Source organism: Phocoena phocoena, chromosome 8 (genome assembly GCF_963924675.1).
Source record: "Phocoena phocoena chromosome 8, mPhoPho1.1, whole genome shotgun sequence".
Taxonomy (NCBI): Eukaryota; Metazoa; Chordata; class Mammalia; order Artiodactyla; family Phocoenidae; genus Phocoena; species Phocoena phocoena.
The window spans coordinates 74,489,466-74,501,892 of record NC_089226.1 but is presented as its reverse complement, the minus strand read 5'-3'; the positions used below and the strand labels follow the sequence as shown (position 1 = coordinate 74,501,892).

Genomic DNA, 12,427 nt, shown 5'->3' with positions numbered 1-12,427 from the left:
CATCCTATGAGGTATTTATCTATTTGTTATTTGCTTTAACAGACACTTCCACAGCACTATGTACTAGGCACTATTCTACAAATATTTACTTATTTAATCTTCACTGCAAGCTCAAATATTACCAACTATTACCACCCCCATTTCATAGAAGATGGAACCAAGACACAGATTAAATAACTTTCCCAAGGCTACACAGCTAGGTAAGAGCAAAACCAGGATTCCAACGGGAAGAGTCTGGCTCCATGGTTCCTGCTTTATGCAGCCTCCCAAGTCCACGCTTTTAACCACTACCTCACTTTACGGAAAAGAAATTTAAGATTTGAAGCTCATACAGGTGATAGAACTATGACTTAAACTTCGGTCTGACAGACACCAAGTGGACGCTCCCAATGGCAACATTACTTCCTACTGTGTAATGAGGCTTCAAGTATATTACCTCTAATTCTGCCAACAACCTTCAATGCCAGTAATTATATTCACATGAGAAGTACGGAAACGGAGGCTCAAATGAGAAAACGCCTTGCCCCAAGTCACATTAACTCCTAAGATTTAAATCCAGGTCTGCTGAATTCCAGAGCCCATGTTGTTTCCACGACACTGTGCTCCCCTCCACATACAGTGACATGACCCTATCAGGGTCAGAGAGCAAGCGAATTCACGTAGTCCCCATCCCTGGTCCCCACGATGCCACAGCATCCCCCATTTCTCACACCATGAGGAAATCATGCATGCACCCCAATGTTCACAGCAGCACTCTTTACGGTAGCTAAGACATGGAAGCAACCTAAATGTCCATCGACAGACGGACTCAAGTGCAAGCCCCCATTCCTCACAGTATGAGGAAATCAGCATCTACGGAGAGAAATGCTATAGCTATTCCTAGAGAAGCTCTTTTCCCTCTCCTGGCCCTTTGCCCACAGCTGGGATAACGAAGAGAAGAAGCCAAAAATACCAGGAAGGTATATTATGTCCTACCTCAGGCCAGGGGCTCAAGGACTATGTGTACGGAAAAGAGGCAATGGCACAATTTTTAAGTAAATAATAATACAAAGAGCACTGGCCCAAGGATACCAAGATGTGATTTCAACCTTCAGTCTGCTACGGACAAGCCATGTAATCTTTGGTAAATATGTCTCTGCCTCTCTGTGCCCTGGTTTCTCATGTCTGTTAAAGAAAGTGATTAGATCTGATCCACAGAGCCCTAGGATTCTTTGGAAAAGCCTTAGGGGCTAGCACAGAGGAAAAGGATGGGGACACAACCTCTTTTTAACCAGAGCAGCTTCACTCTTACCTGTTATATAAACTGGAGTTTCCCATAAGTTTGTTTGGATGAAAGCAATCTGCTTCCAAACACCATGAGGAAATCATGGTGTCAATCGTCTTAAACCACTGAACTAAATATAAATAATCTTTAATAATCTCAGGTCTAAATTCCTACAATTCCAATACTACTTTGCAAACTGATATACTTTAAAAGAAACTGAATAATTGGTTGCTTGGTTAGTTTCATTCTACCCTTGACTTTTCTGGCAATGCTTAGGCTCCAGGTTCCTTAGCAGCCTGGGGGATAGAGGACAGGAGATGGCAAACATGGCAAATGTAGCAGATGTAGCTAATATTCACACCTTGCCTTTCTCCCTGGACACACACTGGACTGTATTTCTCAGTGCCCTTGAGTCTAGGGGGGACCATATGACTAGCTAGCTGTCACCAACAAAACATGAACAGAGGTGATATGAATGACCGACACGAGGCAGTTAAGAGAAGGGTGTCTTAACTATGCCAGTTGCGGAGGGCCTAATAGAGGATTCAGAGCCCTTAGTGGGTGGTGGTGTCATTAGATGGAGTAAGTCTGGGTCCTCAAATGACTGCAGGAACACCATTCCTCCCATAAGGACTAAACAAAAATAAAGCTGTGTTGTTAACAATCCACAGAGATTTAGAGCCTATTAGATTACCTTGACTTATTAATGAGAAATACAGCAACATGAAACTGAGGAAAGGTAAAAAAACTGAGAAGTAACCATGTACATGAAGCTACTGCTAGGCTATAAATAGAAAGGAATGACAGGAGGTATGAATACAGTCATCTCCAGTCCTACATAAGATAGATAACCCGCATTGTATGGCCTAATATTCTGTTGGGCAAAATAGCCACAATGGTATCGCCCGTCTCATGTGGTCTTCTACAATGCAACCTTGACTTGTTTCCAATTGAAAGGAGGGATCTATGTCCCCTTCCCTGGAACCTAGGTAGGCTTCTCAGTGCTTTAAGGGCAAAAGTGATGCCTGATGACTTCCAAGACTGGATCATAAAACATGGTGCAGTTTCTATCTCATTTGCTAGAACACTTGAGCTTGAAGATCTGAGTCACTGTGTAAGAACCCTGACACCCCTGATGCCATCACGCTGTAAGACAGGCCAGCCCAGACTGGGCAGACTACATCTAGGTACTCTGGTCAACACCTCCAACTACCAGGATAGACCCCAGCCAGCCACCAGTAAAAATACGAGACATATGAGTGAAAACCCATCCAGATGGTTTCCCCAGCTGTCCACTCTTCCCAACTGAAGCCACAAATACTGTGGAATAGAGACAAGCCATCCCTCTCTGGATACTGTCCAAAGTCCTGACCCACAGAATCTGTGAACGTAGTAAGTTTGGGGATGACCTGTTACTGAAACTGGAACACTCTAACTTCAGGTATGCAGGTTTTACAACTTTAAAAATTGAAACTATCTTTTAGGTATGTGCCTACTAAATGCCTGGGGCCACTGGCCACATGATCAAACCTCAAAGTGCCAATTTTCTGCTTACAGCCCCGCAGACGTATAACTATGCATTTTCTTCCAACATAAAAAATGGAATTCTGCCCAGAAAATGCAACAGAAACAGTATCAACAAATCATATCTTTTAAAATGCATCATTTTCAGTAGCTATTTAAAGAAATAAATACTGAAGGAATACACTGGTATCTTTCTCACTAACCCTTTTTTTTTCTTGTATCAAGTCCCAACATTTTGGCCTCAAACCTCATGTTCAGTGAAATGAAGGGGTCACCTCGGTGGTCCTTTTATAAATCAGGTATCTTTGGTGGGTTCTAGCCCCAAGTTCTCTTCCAGTCTATAAAGTTACCAAGTTAAAGGATACTCCTAATTTATCTGGACAAACTTCCATTAATACCAACTTCTGTCTCCTTTATTCACAGCAATGTGTGTAGTAGAAAGAGGACAGTCACCGGAAAAAACATGCCTAGTATATATGAGGGGCTTCAGAATCCAGCCGGCTTCTGTTCAATCCCTGATGCAGCCATTTAATCCCTGTGTACAGGGATTAAAGATACATCCTTTCTCTAAGCCTCCTTTTCTTCATCCAGTAGAAAATAATATGCCTCACAGGTTTCTTTTAAGGAAAAAAAATGACATAACATTTGGACGTCACCTTACAAAGTGCCTAGTGTCCACTTATTTCTTTCTGCAAACATGGAAACAAACAGCCTCATAGAAGGGTGATGCTGATGAAAGAGTCCACATCCTGCTTTTTCTCAGAAAGAATGTTTCTCTGCCCTCCCCCTTCCCTTGTTTAGATTTGACATCATGATTTTATTTGCAGTTGTAAACTTACATATTACTTCTGTACTCGATCCTCTTAGCAAACATCTAGCAAGAAATTAATGGTGATAGCAACTACAAACTGCCTCCACTATTGAAAATAAAACATTTATGTGAAATGAAATGTAAAAATCAGGTTATTTACCCCTATTCACAACAGTTCCGTGACAGTCTTAAAAATCATGGGAGTAGGCATGCTATTCTTAATGAAAGAAAGGCTGGCTTCTAACTTTCCCAGATACGGAGAACCAGGAGAAAAGACATGGGACCTTGGAAAGTTAAGATAAAAATCTTAATTTAAAAAAATTTAAAAGTTCACAGCTACCGACGAGCTAACAAAGGGGAGAACGACTGTCAGCATTTGACTAAAGGGCTCCAAATACAGTCAAATAGAAATACTTATTAAGCAACCCAGCGCAAGGCATGGAGCGCAGAACCACACAGCTGTATCTTATCTTAAACCTAAGATATAGCTCCAGATCTCCAGAAATTCAAAATTAAGATGTTTCTAAATAGTAACAGTAGTAGCTGTAGTAATGGTCAACACAAATACAGTACTTTCTAAACTTCTTCCTAAAGACTTTAAAGAGAACGAATATTATTGTTCTCAAACAAGAAATATAAAGTCTTCAGTTTTCTTAACTCTATTGAATTTTTTTATTTCTATAGTTCAAAAATAAGTAACTTAAGGGCTTCCCTGATGGCGCAGTGGTTGAGAGTCTGACTGCCGATGCAGGGGACACGGTTTCGTGCCGCGGTCCAGGAAGATCCCACATGCCGCGGAGCGGCTAGACCCGTGAGCCATGGCCGCTGAGCCTGCGTGTCCGGAGCCTGTGCTCCGCAACGGGAGAGGCCACTACAGTGACAGGCCCGCATACCGCAAAAATAAAAAGTATCTTTGAGAAGATAAACAAAATTGATAAACCATTAGCCAGACTCATCAAGAAAAAAAGGGAGAAGACTCAAATCAATAGAAATAGAAATGAAATAGGAAAAGTAACAACTTGACACTGCAGAAATACAAAGGATCATGAGAGATTACTACAAGCAACTATACGCCAATAAAATGGACAACCTGGAAGAAACGGACAAATTCTTAGAAAAGCACAACCTTCCGAGACTGAACCAGGAAGAAAGAGAAAAGATAAACAGACCAATCACAAGCACTGAAATTGAAACTGTGATTAAAAACCTTCCAACAAACAAAAGCCCAGGACAAGATGGCTTCACAGGTGAATTCTGTCAAACATTTAGAGAAGAGCTAACACCTATCCTTCTCAAACTCTTCCAAAATATAGCAGAGGGAAGAACACTCCCAAACTCATTCTACGAGGCCACCATCACCCTGAGAGCAAAACCAGACAAAGATGTCACAAAAAAAGAAAACTACAGGCCAGTATCACTGATGAACATAGATGAAAAAATCCTCAACAAACTACTAGCAAACAGAATCCAACAGCACATTAAAAGGATCATACACCATGATCAAGTGGGGTTTATCCCAGGAATGCAAGGATTCTTCAATATACGCAAATCAATCAATGTGACACACCGTATTAACAAATCGAAGGAGAAAAATATGATCATCTCAACAGATGCAGAAAAAGCTTTTGAAAAAATTCAACATCCATTTATGATAAAAACAATCCAGAAAGTAACCATAGAGGGAACTTACCTCAACATTAAAAAGGTCATATATGACAAACCCACAGCCAACATCATCCTCAATGGTGAAAAACTGAAAGCATTTCCACCAAGATCAAGAACAAGACAAGGTTGCCCACTCTCACCACTATTATTCAACATAATTTTGGAAGTTTTAGTACAGCAATCAGAGAAGAAAAAGAAATAAAAGGAATACAAATCAGAAAAGAAGAAGTAAAACTCACTGTTTGCAGATGACATGATACTATACACAAAGAATCCTAAAGATGCTACCAGAAAACTACTAGAACTAATCAATGAATTTGGTAAAGTAACAGCAGGATGCAAAATTAACGCACAGAAATCTCTTGCATTCCTATACACTAATGACAAAAAATCTGAAAGAGAAATGAAGGAAACACTCCCATTGCAACAAAAAAAATAATAAAATACCTAGGAATAAACCTACCAAAGGAGACAAAAGACCTGTATGCAGAAAACTATAAGACACTGATGAAAGAATTTAAAGACAATACAAACAGATGAAGAGAAATACCATGTTCTTGGATTGGAAAAATCAACATTGTGAAAATGACTCTACTACCCAAAGCACTCTACAGACTCAATGCAATCCCTATCAAACTTCCAATGGCAGTTTTCACAGAACTAGAACAAAACACTTCACAATTTGTATGGAAACACAACAGACCCTGAATAGCCAAAGCAATCTTGAGAAAGTAAAACGGAGCTGGGGGAATCAGGCTCCCAGATTTCAGACTATGCTACAAAGCTACAGTCATCAAGACAGTATAGTACTGGCACAAACACAGAAATATAGATCAATGGAACAGGATAGAAAGCCCAGAGATAAACCCATGCACATATGGTCACCTTATTTTTGATAAAGTAGGCAAGAATATACAATGGAGAAAAGACAGCCTCTTCAATAAGTGAGGCTGGGAAAACTGGACAGCTACATGTAAAAGAATGAAATAAGAACACTCCCTAACCCCATACACAAAAATAAACTCAAAATGGATTAGAGACCTAAATGTAACACCAGACACTATAAAACTCTTAGAGGAAAACATAGGCAGAACACTCTATGGCATAAATCACAGCAAGATCCTTTTTGACCCACCTCCTAGAGAAATGGAAATAAAAATAAACAAATGGGACCTAATGAAACTTCAAAGCTTTTGCACAGCAAAGGAAACCATAAACAAGACAAAAAGACAACCCTCAGAATGGGAGAAAATATTTGCAAACAAAGCAACTGACAAAGGATTAATCTCCAAAATATACAAGCAGCTCACGCAGCTCAATATCAAAAAAACAAACAACCTCATCCAAAAATGGGCAGAAGACCTAAACAGACATTTCTCCAAAGAAGATATACAGATTGCCAACAAACACATGAAATGATGCTCAACATCACTAATCATTAAAGAAATGCAATTCAAAACTACAATGAAGTATCACCTCACACCAGGCAGAATGGCCATGATCAAAAAATCTACAAACAATAAATGCTGGAGAGGGTGTGGAGAAAAGGAAACCCTCTTCACTGTTGGTAGGAATGTAAATTGATACAGCCACTATGGAGAAGAGTAAGGAGGTTCCTTAAAAAACTAAAAATAGAACTCCCATATGACCCAGCAATCCCATTACTGGGCATATACCCTGAGAAAACCATAATTCAAACAGAGCCATGTACCACAATGTTCACTGCAGCTCTATTTACAATAGCCAGGAGATGGAAATAACCCAAGTGTCCATCATCAGATGAATGGATAAAGAAGATGTGGCACATATATACAATGGAATATTACTCAGCCATAAAAAGAAACAAAATTGAGTTATTTGTAGTGAGGTGGATGGACATAGAGTCTGTCATACAGAATGAAGTAATTCAGAAAGAGAAAAACAAATACTGTATGCTAACACATATACATAGAATCTAAAAAAATAAAATAAAAAGGTTCTGAAGAACCTAGAGGCAGGACAGGAATAAAGACACAAACGTAGAGAATGGACTTGAGGACACGGGGAGGGGGAAGGGTAAGCTGGGATGAAGTAAGAGAGTGGCATGGACATATATACACTACCAAATGTAAAATAGATAGCTAGTGGGAAGCAGCCACATAGCACAGGGAGATCAGCTCGGTGCTTTGTGTCCACCTAGAGAGGTCGGATAGGGAGGGTGGGAGGGAGATGCAAGAGGGAGGAGATATGGGGATGTATGTGTATGTATAGCTGATTCACTTTGTTATACAGCAGAAAGTAACACCGTTGTAAAGCAATTATACTCCAATAAAGATGTTAAATAAATAAACATCTTTCAGGTACTCAATGAAATATTTCCCTTCCATCCTATGCTCCATCTTACCAGCACCAAACACCCCTCACAGTCAACCACTGTTAACAGTTTCCTGTGTATCCTTCCGAAGTTTTTAAATAAACTTTTTAACAATAGTCAGATTTTCAGAAAAACTGCAAAGATACCACAGAGACCATATATAACCCATAGCCAGTTTCCCCTATTATTAACAACTTACATTCATATAGTAGGTACATTTACCACAATTAATGAACCATATTGATACGCCTCTCACTGTTGTGGCTTCTCCCGTCGCAGAGCACAGGCTCCGGATGCGCAGGCTCAGCGGCCATGGCTCACGTGCCCAGCCGCTCCGCGGCATGTGGGATCTTTGCGGACCAGGGCACGAACCCGTGTCCCCTGCATCGGCAGGCGGACTCTCAACCACTGCGCCACCAGGGAAGCCACTAATATCCTTTTTTTTATTCCATGATCCCATTCAGGATACAGCATTACTCAGTTATCATGTCTCATTAGATTCCTTTTAGCTGAGACAGTTTAGACTTGCCTTTTGACCTTGAGCATTTTACAGAGTACTGATATTTTGTAAAATTTCCCCCAACTGGGATTTGTCTAATGTTGTTCTCATGCTTAGACTTAGGTTTGGATTTTTGGAAGGAAGCCCACAGAGGTAAATTCTCATACCGTATCAAGGAATCATACCATCGATCTGACTTATTACTGTTGATATTAATCTTGCTGTTCCCCTACCTGGCTGAGTAGTGGGTTTAGTGTGTTAGGTTTCTCCACTGTAAAGTTACTCTTCCCCCTCCTCCCTATCCATACTGTGTTCTTCGGAAGGAAGCCCCTCTGTGCAGTCCACACTTTAAGGAGTGGAGAGTTAAGCTCCATTTCTTTGAGGGAGGAGCATCTACATACATTATTTGGAATTCTACTGCAAGGAAGGTCTGTTCTCTCCATCTATTTATTCAATCATTTCTTTATAACAATAAATAAATAACTCATGGGTTATCCCTTTATACTTTGGCTTATTATCCAGTATTAGTTTACTTCGTCCTTAAATTTTTCCAGCTTTAGCCATTGGAAGTTCTTTCATTTGGCTCCTATGCCCCTTAAACATATTCCCATCATTTGTGGTTTCTTGGTTTTGTTTCATTTTGAGCACTTCCTTGGTTTCTGGTACTACAAAATGCTCAAGCCTTATCTTATGTATTTTCTGGCCCAGTCCTAAAATCAGCCATTTCTGCAAGGAGACCTGGTTGTTTTTATTGGAGAATGGTTTTGAAACCAAGATCTGAGCTCTTGGTGTGCTCATTACTACTGCGGTACTGTTGCTTTTAGGTCCTCTGTGCTAATAGAATATATATATATATATATATATATATATATATATACACACACACACACACTGGTTACTATACCACATATCCATAAATATTTCTATATTAACTATCTGCATGTAAATTAAGCTAAGCACGAGTTTATACTGATGTCAAACTTTAATGCATTTACCATATGGATCATTCCGGTCTCTTCCCCATAGTTATCTGTATGTGACCTCCCACAATCCACCAGCCATTTACTTATTCACGTCTAGCATACACGCATAGTGATTGCAGAATTGTTGATCCACACCCTCATGTCAACAACTTTCAACTAGAGTGAAATATCCATATACAGTTCCTTTGGCCTTTAGTCTTACAGGCTCCGCTTGTTTCCAAAGTTACTAAGGTCAGCAACTTTTTCTCCAACTCCCTTTTTACTGAGGTTGTTTCACTCGTTTGTAATACAGTTAGATTGTTAAGTCACATTCTGCATTCCATCCTGGGATCCCCGATCCCCTGAATAGTATTTTTAAATATGCATACGTTAAGGTTCACCTTTGTGCTGTAAACTTCTATGAGTTTTGACAACTGCAGTGTCGTGTATCTACCATTAGAGTATCATACACAAGAGCTCCACTGCCTGTAAAAGTCATCTGTACTTTACCTATTCAACGCTCCTCAAATCCCTGGAAATCACTGATCTGTTTATCACCTCCTTTTTTTGCCTTTTCCAGAATATCATATAAATGAAATCATACAGTATGTAGCCTTTTCAGACTGGATTCCTTTACCAGGAATATTAAATATGCATTTAAGATTAATTCATATTTTTGCATGACTTGATAGTTCATTCCTATTTTAGCACTGAAGAGTATCCCATTATATAGATGTACCATAGTTTACTTACCCATTCACCTACTGAAGGGTATTTTGGTGCTTCTTTTAGGTGATTGTGAATAAAGCAGCTTAATAATATTTGTGTGCAGGTTTTTGTGTGAAAATAAGTTTCCAAGTCAACTGGGTAAATATCTAGGAATGTGATTGCTGGCTTGTATAGTTAAGACTGTGTTTAGCTTTGTAAGGTATTATCAAACTGTTTTCCAAAGTGGCTGTACTATATTACATTTCCACCAGCAATGAATGAAAGTTCCTATTGCTATACATGCTCCTCAGCAATTGGTGTTGTCAGGTTTTTTGGATTTCAGCCATTCTAATTAGCGAGTAATGGTATCTCATATTTACTTTGGATTTCCCTAATGACAATGATATTGAGCATCTTTTCATATGCTTATTGGTCATTTACACATCTTCTTTGGCGAGGTGTCTGTTCAGGTATTTGGCCCATTTTTTACCTGGGTTCTTTTTGTTGGGTTTTAAGAGTTCTTTGCATATTTTGGACACAACTTTTTTAACAGATGTTTTGCAAATATTTCTCCCAATCTGACTTTTTTCATTCTCTTAATAGTATCTTCTGCAAAGCACAAGGTTTTGGCTTTAGTAAAATTCCATTTACCCATTTTCTTTCATGAATCATACACTTGATGTTGTATACAAAAACTCATCACCAAACCCAAGGTCATGTATATATTCCCTTTTGTTTTCTTCTAGAAGTCTGATAGTTTTGCATTTTACATTAAGGTTTATGATCCATTTTGAGTTAATTTTTGTGAAAGTGGTAAGGTCTTTGTCAGTTTTGTTTGGTTTTGGGTTGTTTTTTTTTTTTTTTTTTTTGCATAAGGATGTCCAATTGTTGCAGCCTCATTTGATAAAGACTATCCTTTCTTCCAGACGTTTTTATGCTATAAAACCAAATATGAATATATTCTTTTTTTCCCATTTTTCTAACATTAGTGGTAGTATACCATCCTTACAGTTCTACACTTTCACTTAATGTAACAAGAGATCTTTTCATACACAGAGCTTCTTTATCCTTACAGTTTTCAATTGTTATTTGAAACATACTCCCACTCAGAATTAAAATCCATGACTTCTATATAGCACAAATCCAGACTACAACTAGTTAATGGTCCATTTCCTCAAGGCTAGGCAAGGTTTACATGGCATGAAAGCAGAACTGAAAATCATATGCAAGGGATGGCCCTCAGTATTAAGTAAGCAGGAAGCACTGAGTAGTATGAAGACCTTTGATATACATGCCTCCCTGCAAGGAATCTACATGCCACTTGAGGTATAAAAAAAAAAAAAAAAAAAAAGTACAGAAAAACAAACAATACAAGCCTGACATTTAAAGAAAGGGGGAAAAGTCCATTCTTGAACTGTGATCCAGGAAAGTTTCAAGAAGGCGGTAGATGAGAATTATTAGACTGGAGGGAGAGGGGCAAGAAGATGCTTCAGGAGGGAAAATATCCTCCTGAAGGATAGAGTCCATCCAGCCTCCCAAAAGAACTTGTGCCCTTCAAAAGTAATCAATTTTAACTGCACTGACAGAAATCCTATTATATTCTCCATCTCCATCAAGCCTGCTTAAGGGCTGGAGAAGCTTCCCGGACGCCATCATCCTGAAGCTGACTTTATCTTCATCCTTGATCAGCTCAGACCACCCAGGCATCTGGGAGGTAGAACCACTGTAAAATCAGCATCTCTTAAAAAGTGCTCCATAGAGGGCTTCCCTGGTGGCGCAGTGGTTGGGAGTCCGCCTGCCGATGCAGGGGATACGGGTTCGTGCCCCGGTCCGGGAAGATCCCACATGTCGCAGAGCGGCTGAGCCCATGAGCCATGGCCGCTGAGCCTGCGCGTCTGGAGCCTGTGCTCCGCAACGGGAGAGGTCACAACAGTGAGAGGCCCGCGTACCACAAAAAAAAAAAAAAAAAAAAAAAAAAGGGCTCCACAGACTCTAAGGTGCGCATAAATCATCTTGTTAGAATGCAGGTTCTGCTTCAGTAGGTCTGGGCCGAGGGTTAGGATACTGCATTTCAAATAGGCCCCCAGTAATGCTCCTGCTGCTGGTCTGCCCGCCACACTATCTGTAGCAAGGTCATCACAAGATGAGTGTGGCTTTTAAGATGCACACGTTGGACTAGAAGTAAAAACTCCTGAATATCAGGAGATTTGGATTTTTGTATCCTCATCTCTGGTCTTGGACACAGGATGCAAGAGAAGGCGACCAGAGACTAACTCATACGTCCTTGGAGTTGGAAACCGTGACCAAAAACTTTCTCTGAAATCAGAGTGTTTACTGGGCAACTGCTTTTCAATACTAAGAAAGCTTCAAAAGTCAAACTTCCTAAAAAGAAGACGGAATAATTGCTTTAAAAATCAGGAATTTCGCAATCACGTAAACTATATCCCTGACTACCTTGCACGGAATGCCTTTGTGCACGGAATGCACGGAAATGCATTTGTAAAGATGCCTCCCTTTCCATCACACCAAGAGACCAAGAAAAACTCTTTTTTCATGCTAAGAACGTCCTTTAACGGAAGACCTTACAATGAAATATAAAAAGAAATTCTGCTGGCTTACTTAGACCACAAAGAAGTTAGAC

The 12,427-nt window shown here is 39.8% G+C and overlaps 1 protein-coding gene across 3 annotated transcripts in view; it reads right to left on the bottom strand.

Moving 5' to 3' along the window:
* Window positions 1-12,427, bottom strand: part of NELL1 (neural EGFL like 1) — an 876,133-nt gene that overhangs the window by 754,935 nt on the left and 108,771 nt on the right. The gene's annotated exons all lie outside the window — the stretch shown is intronic.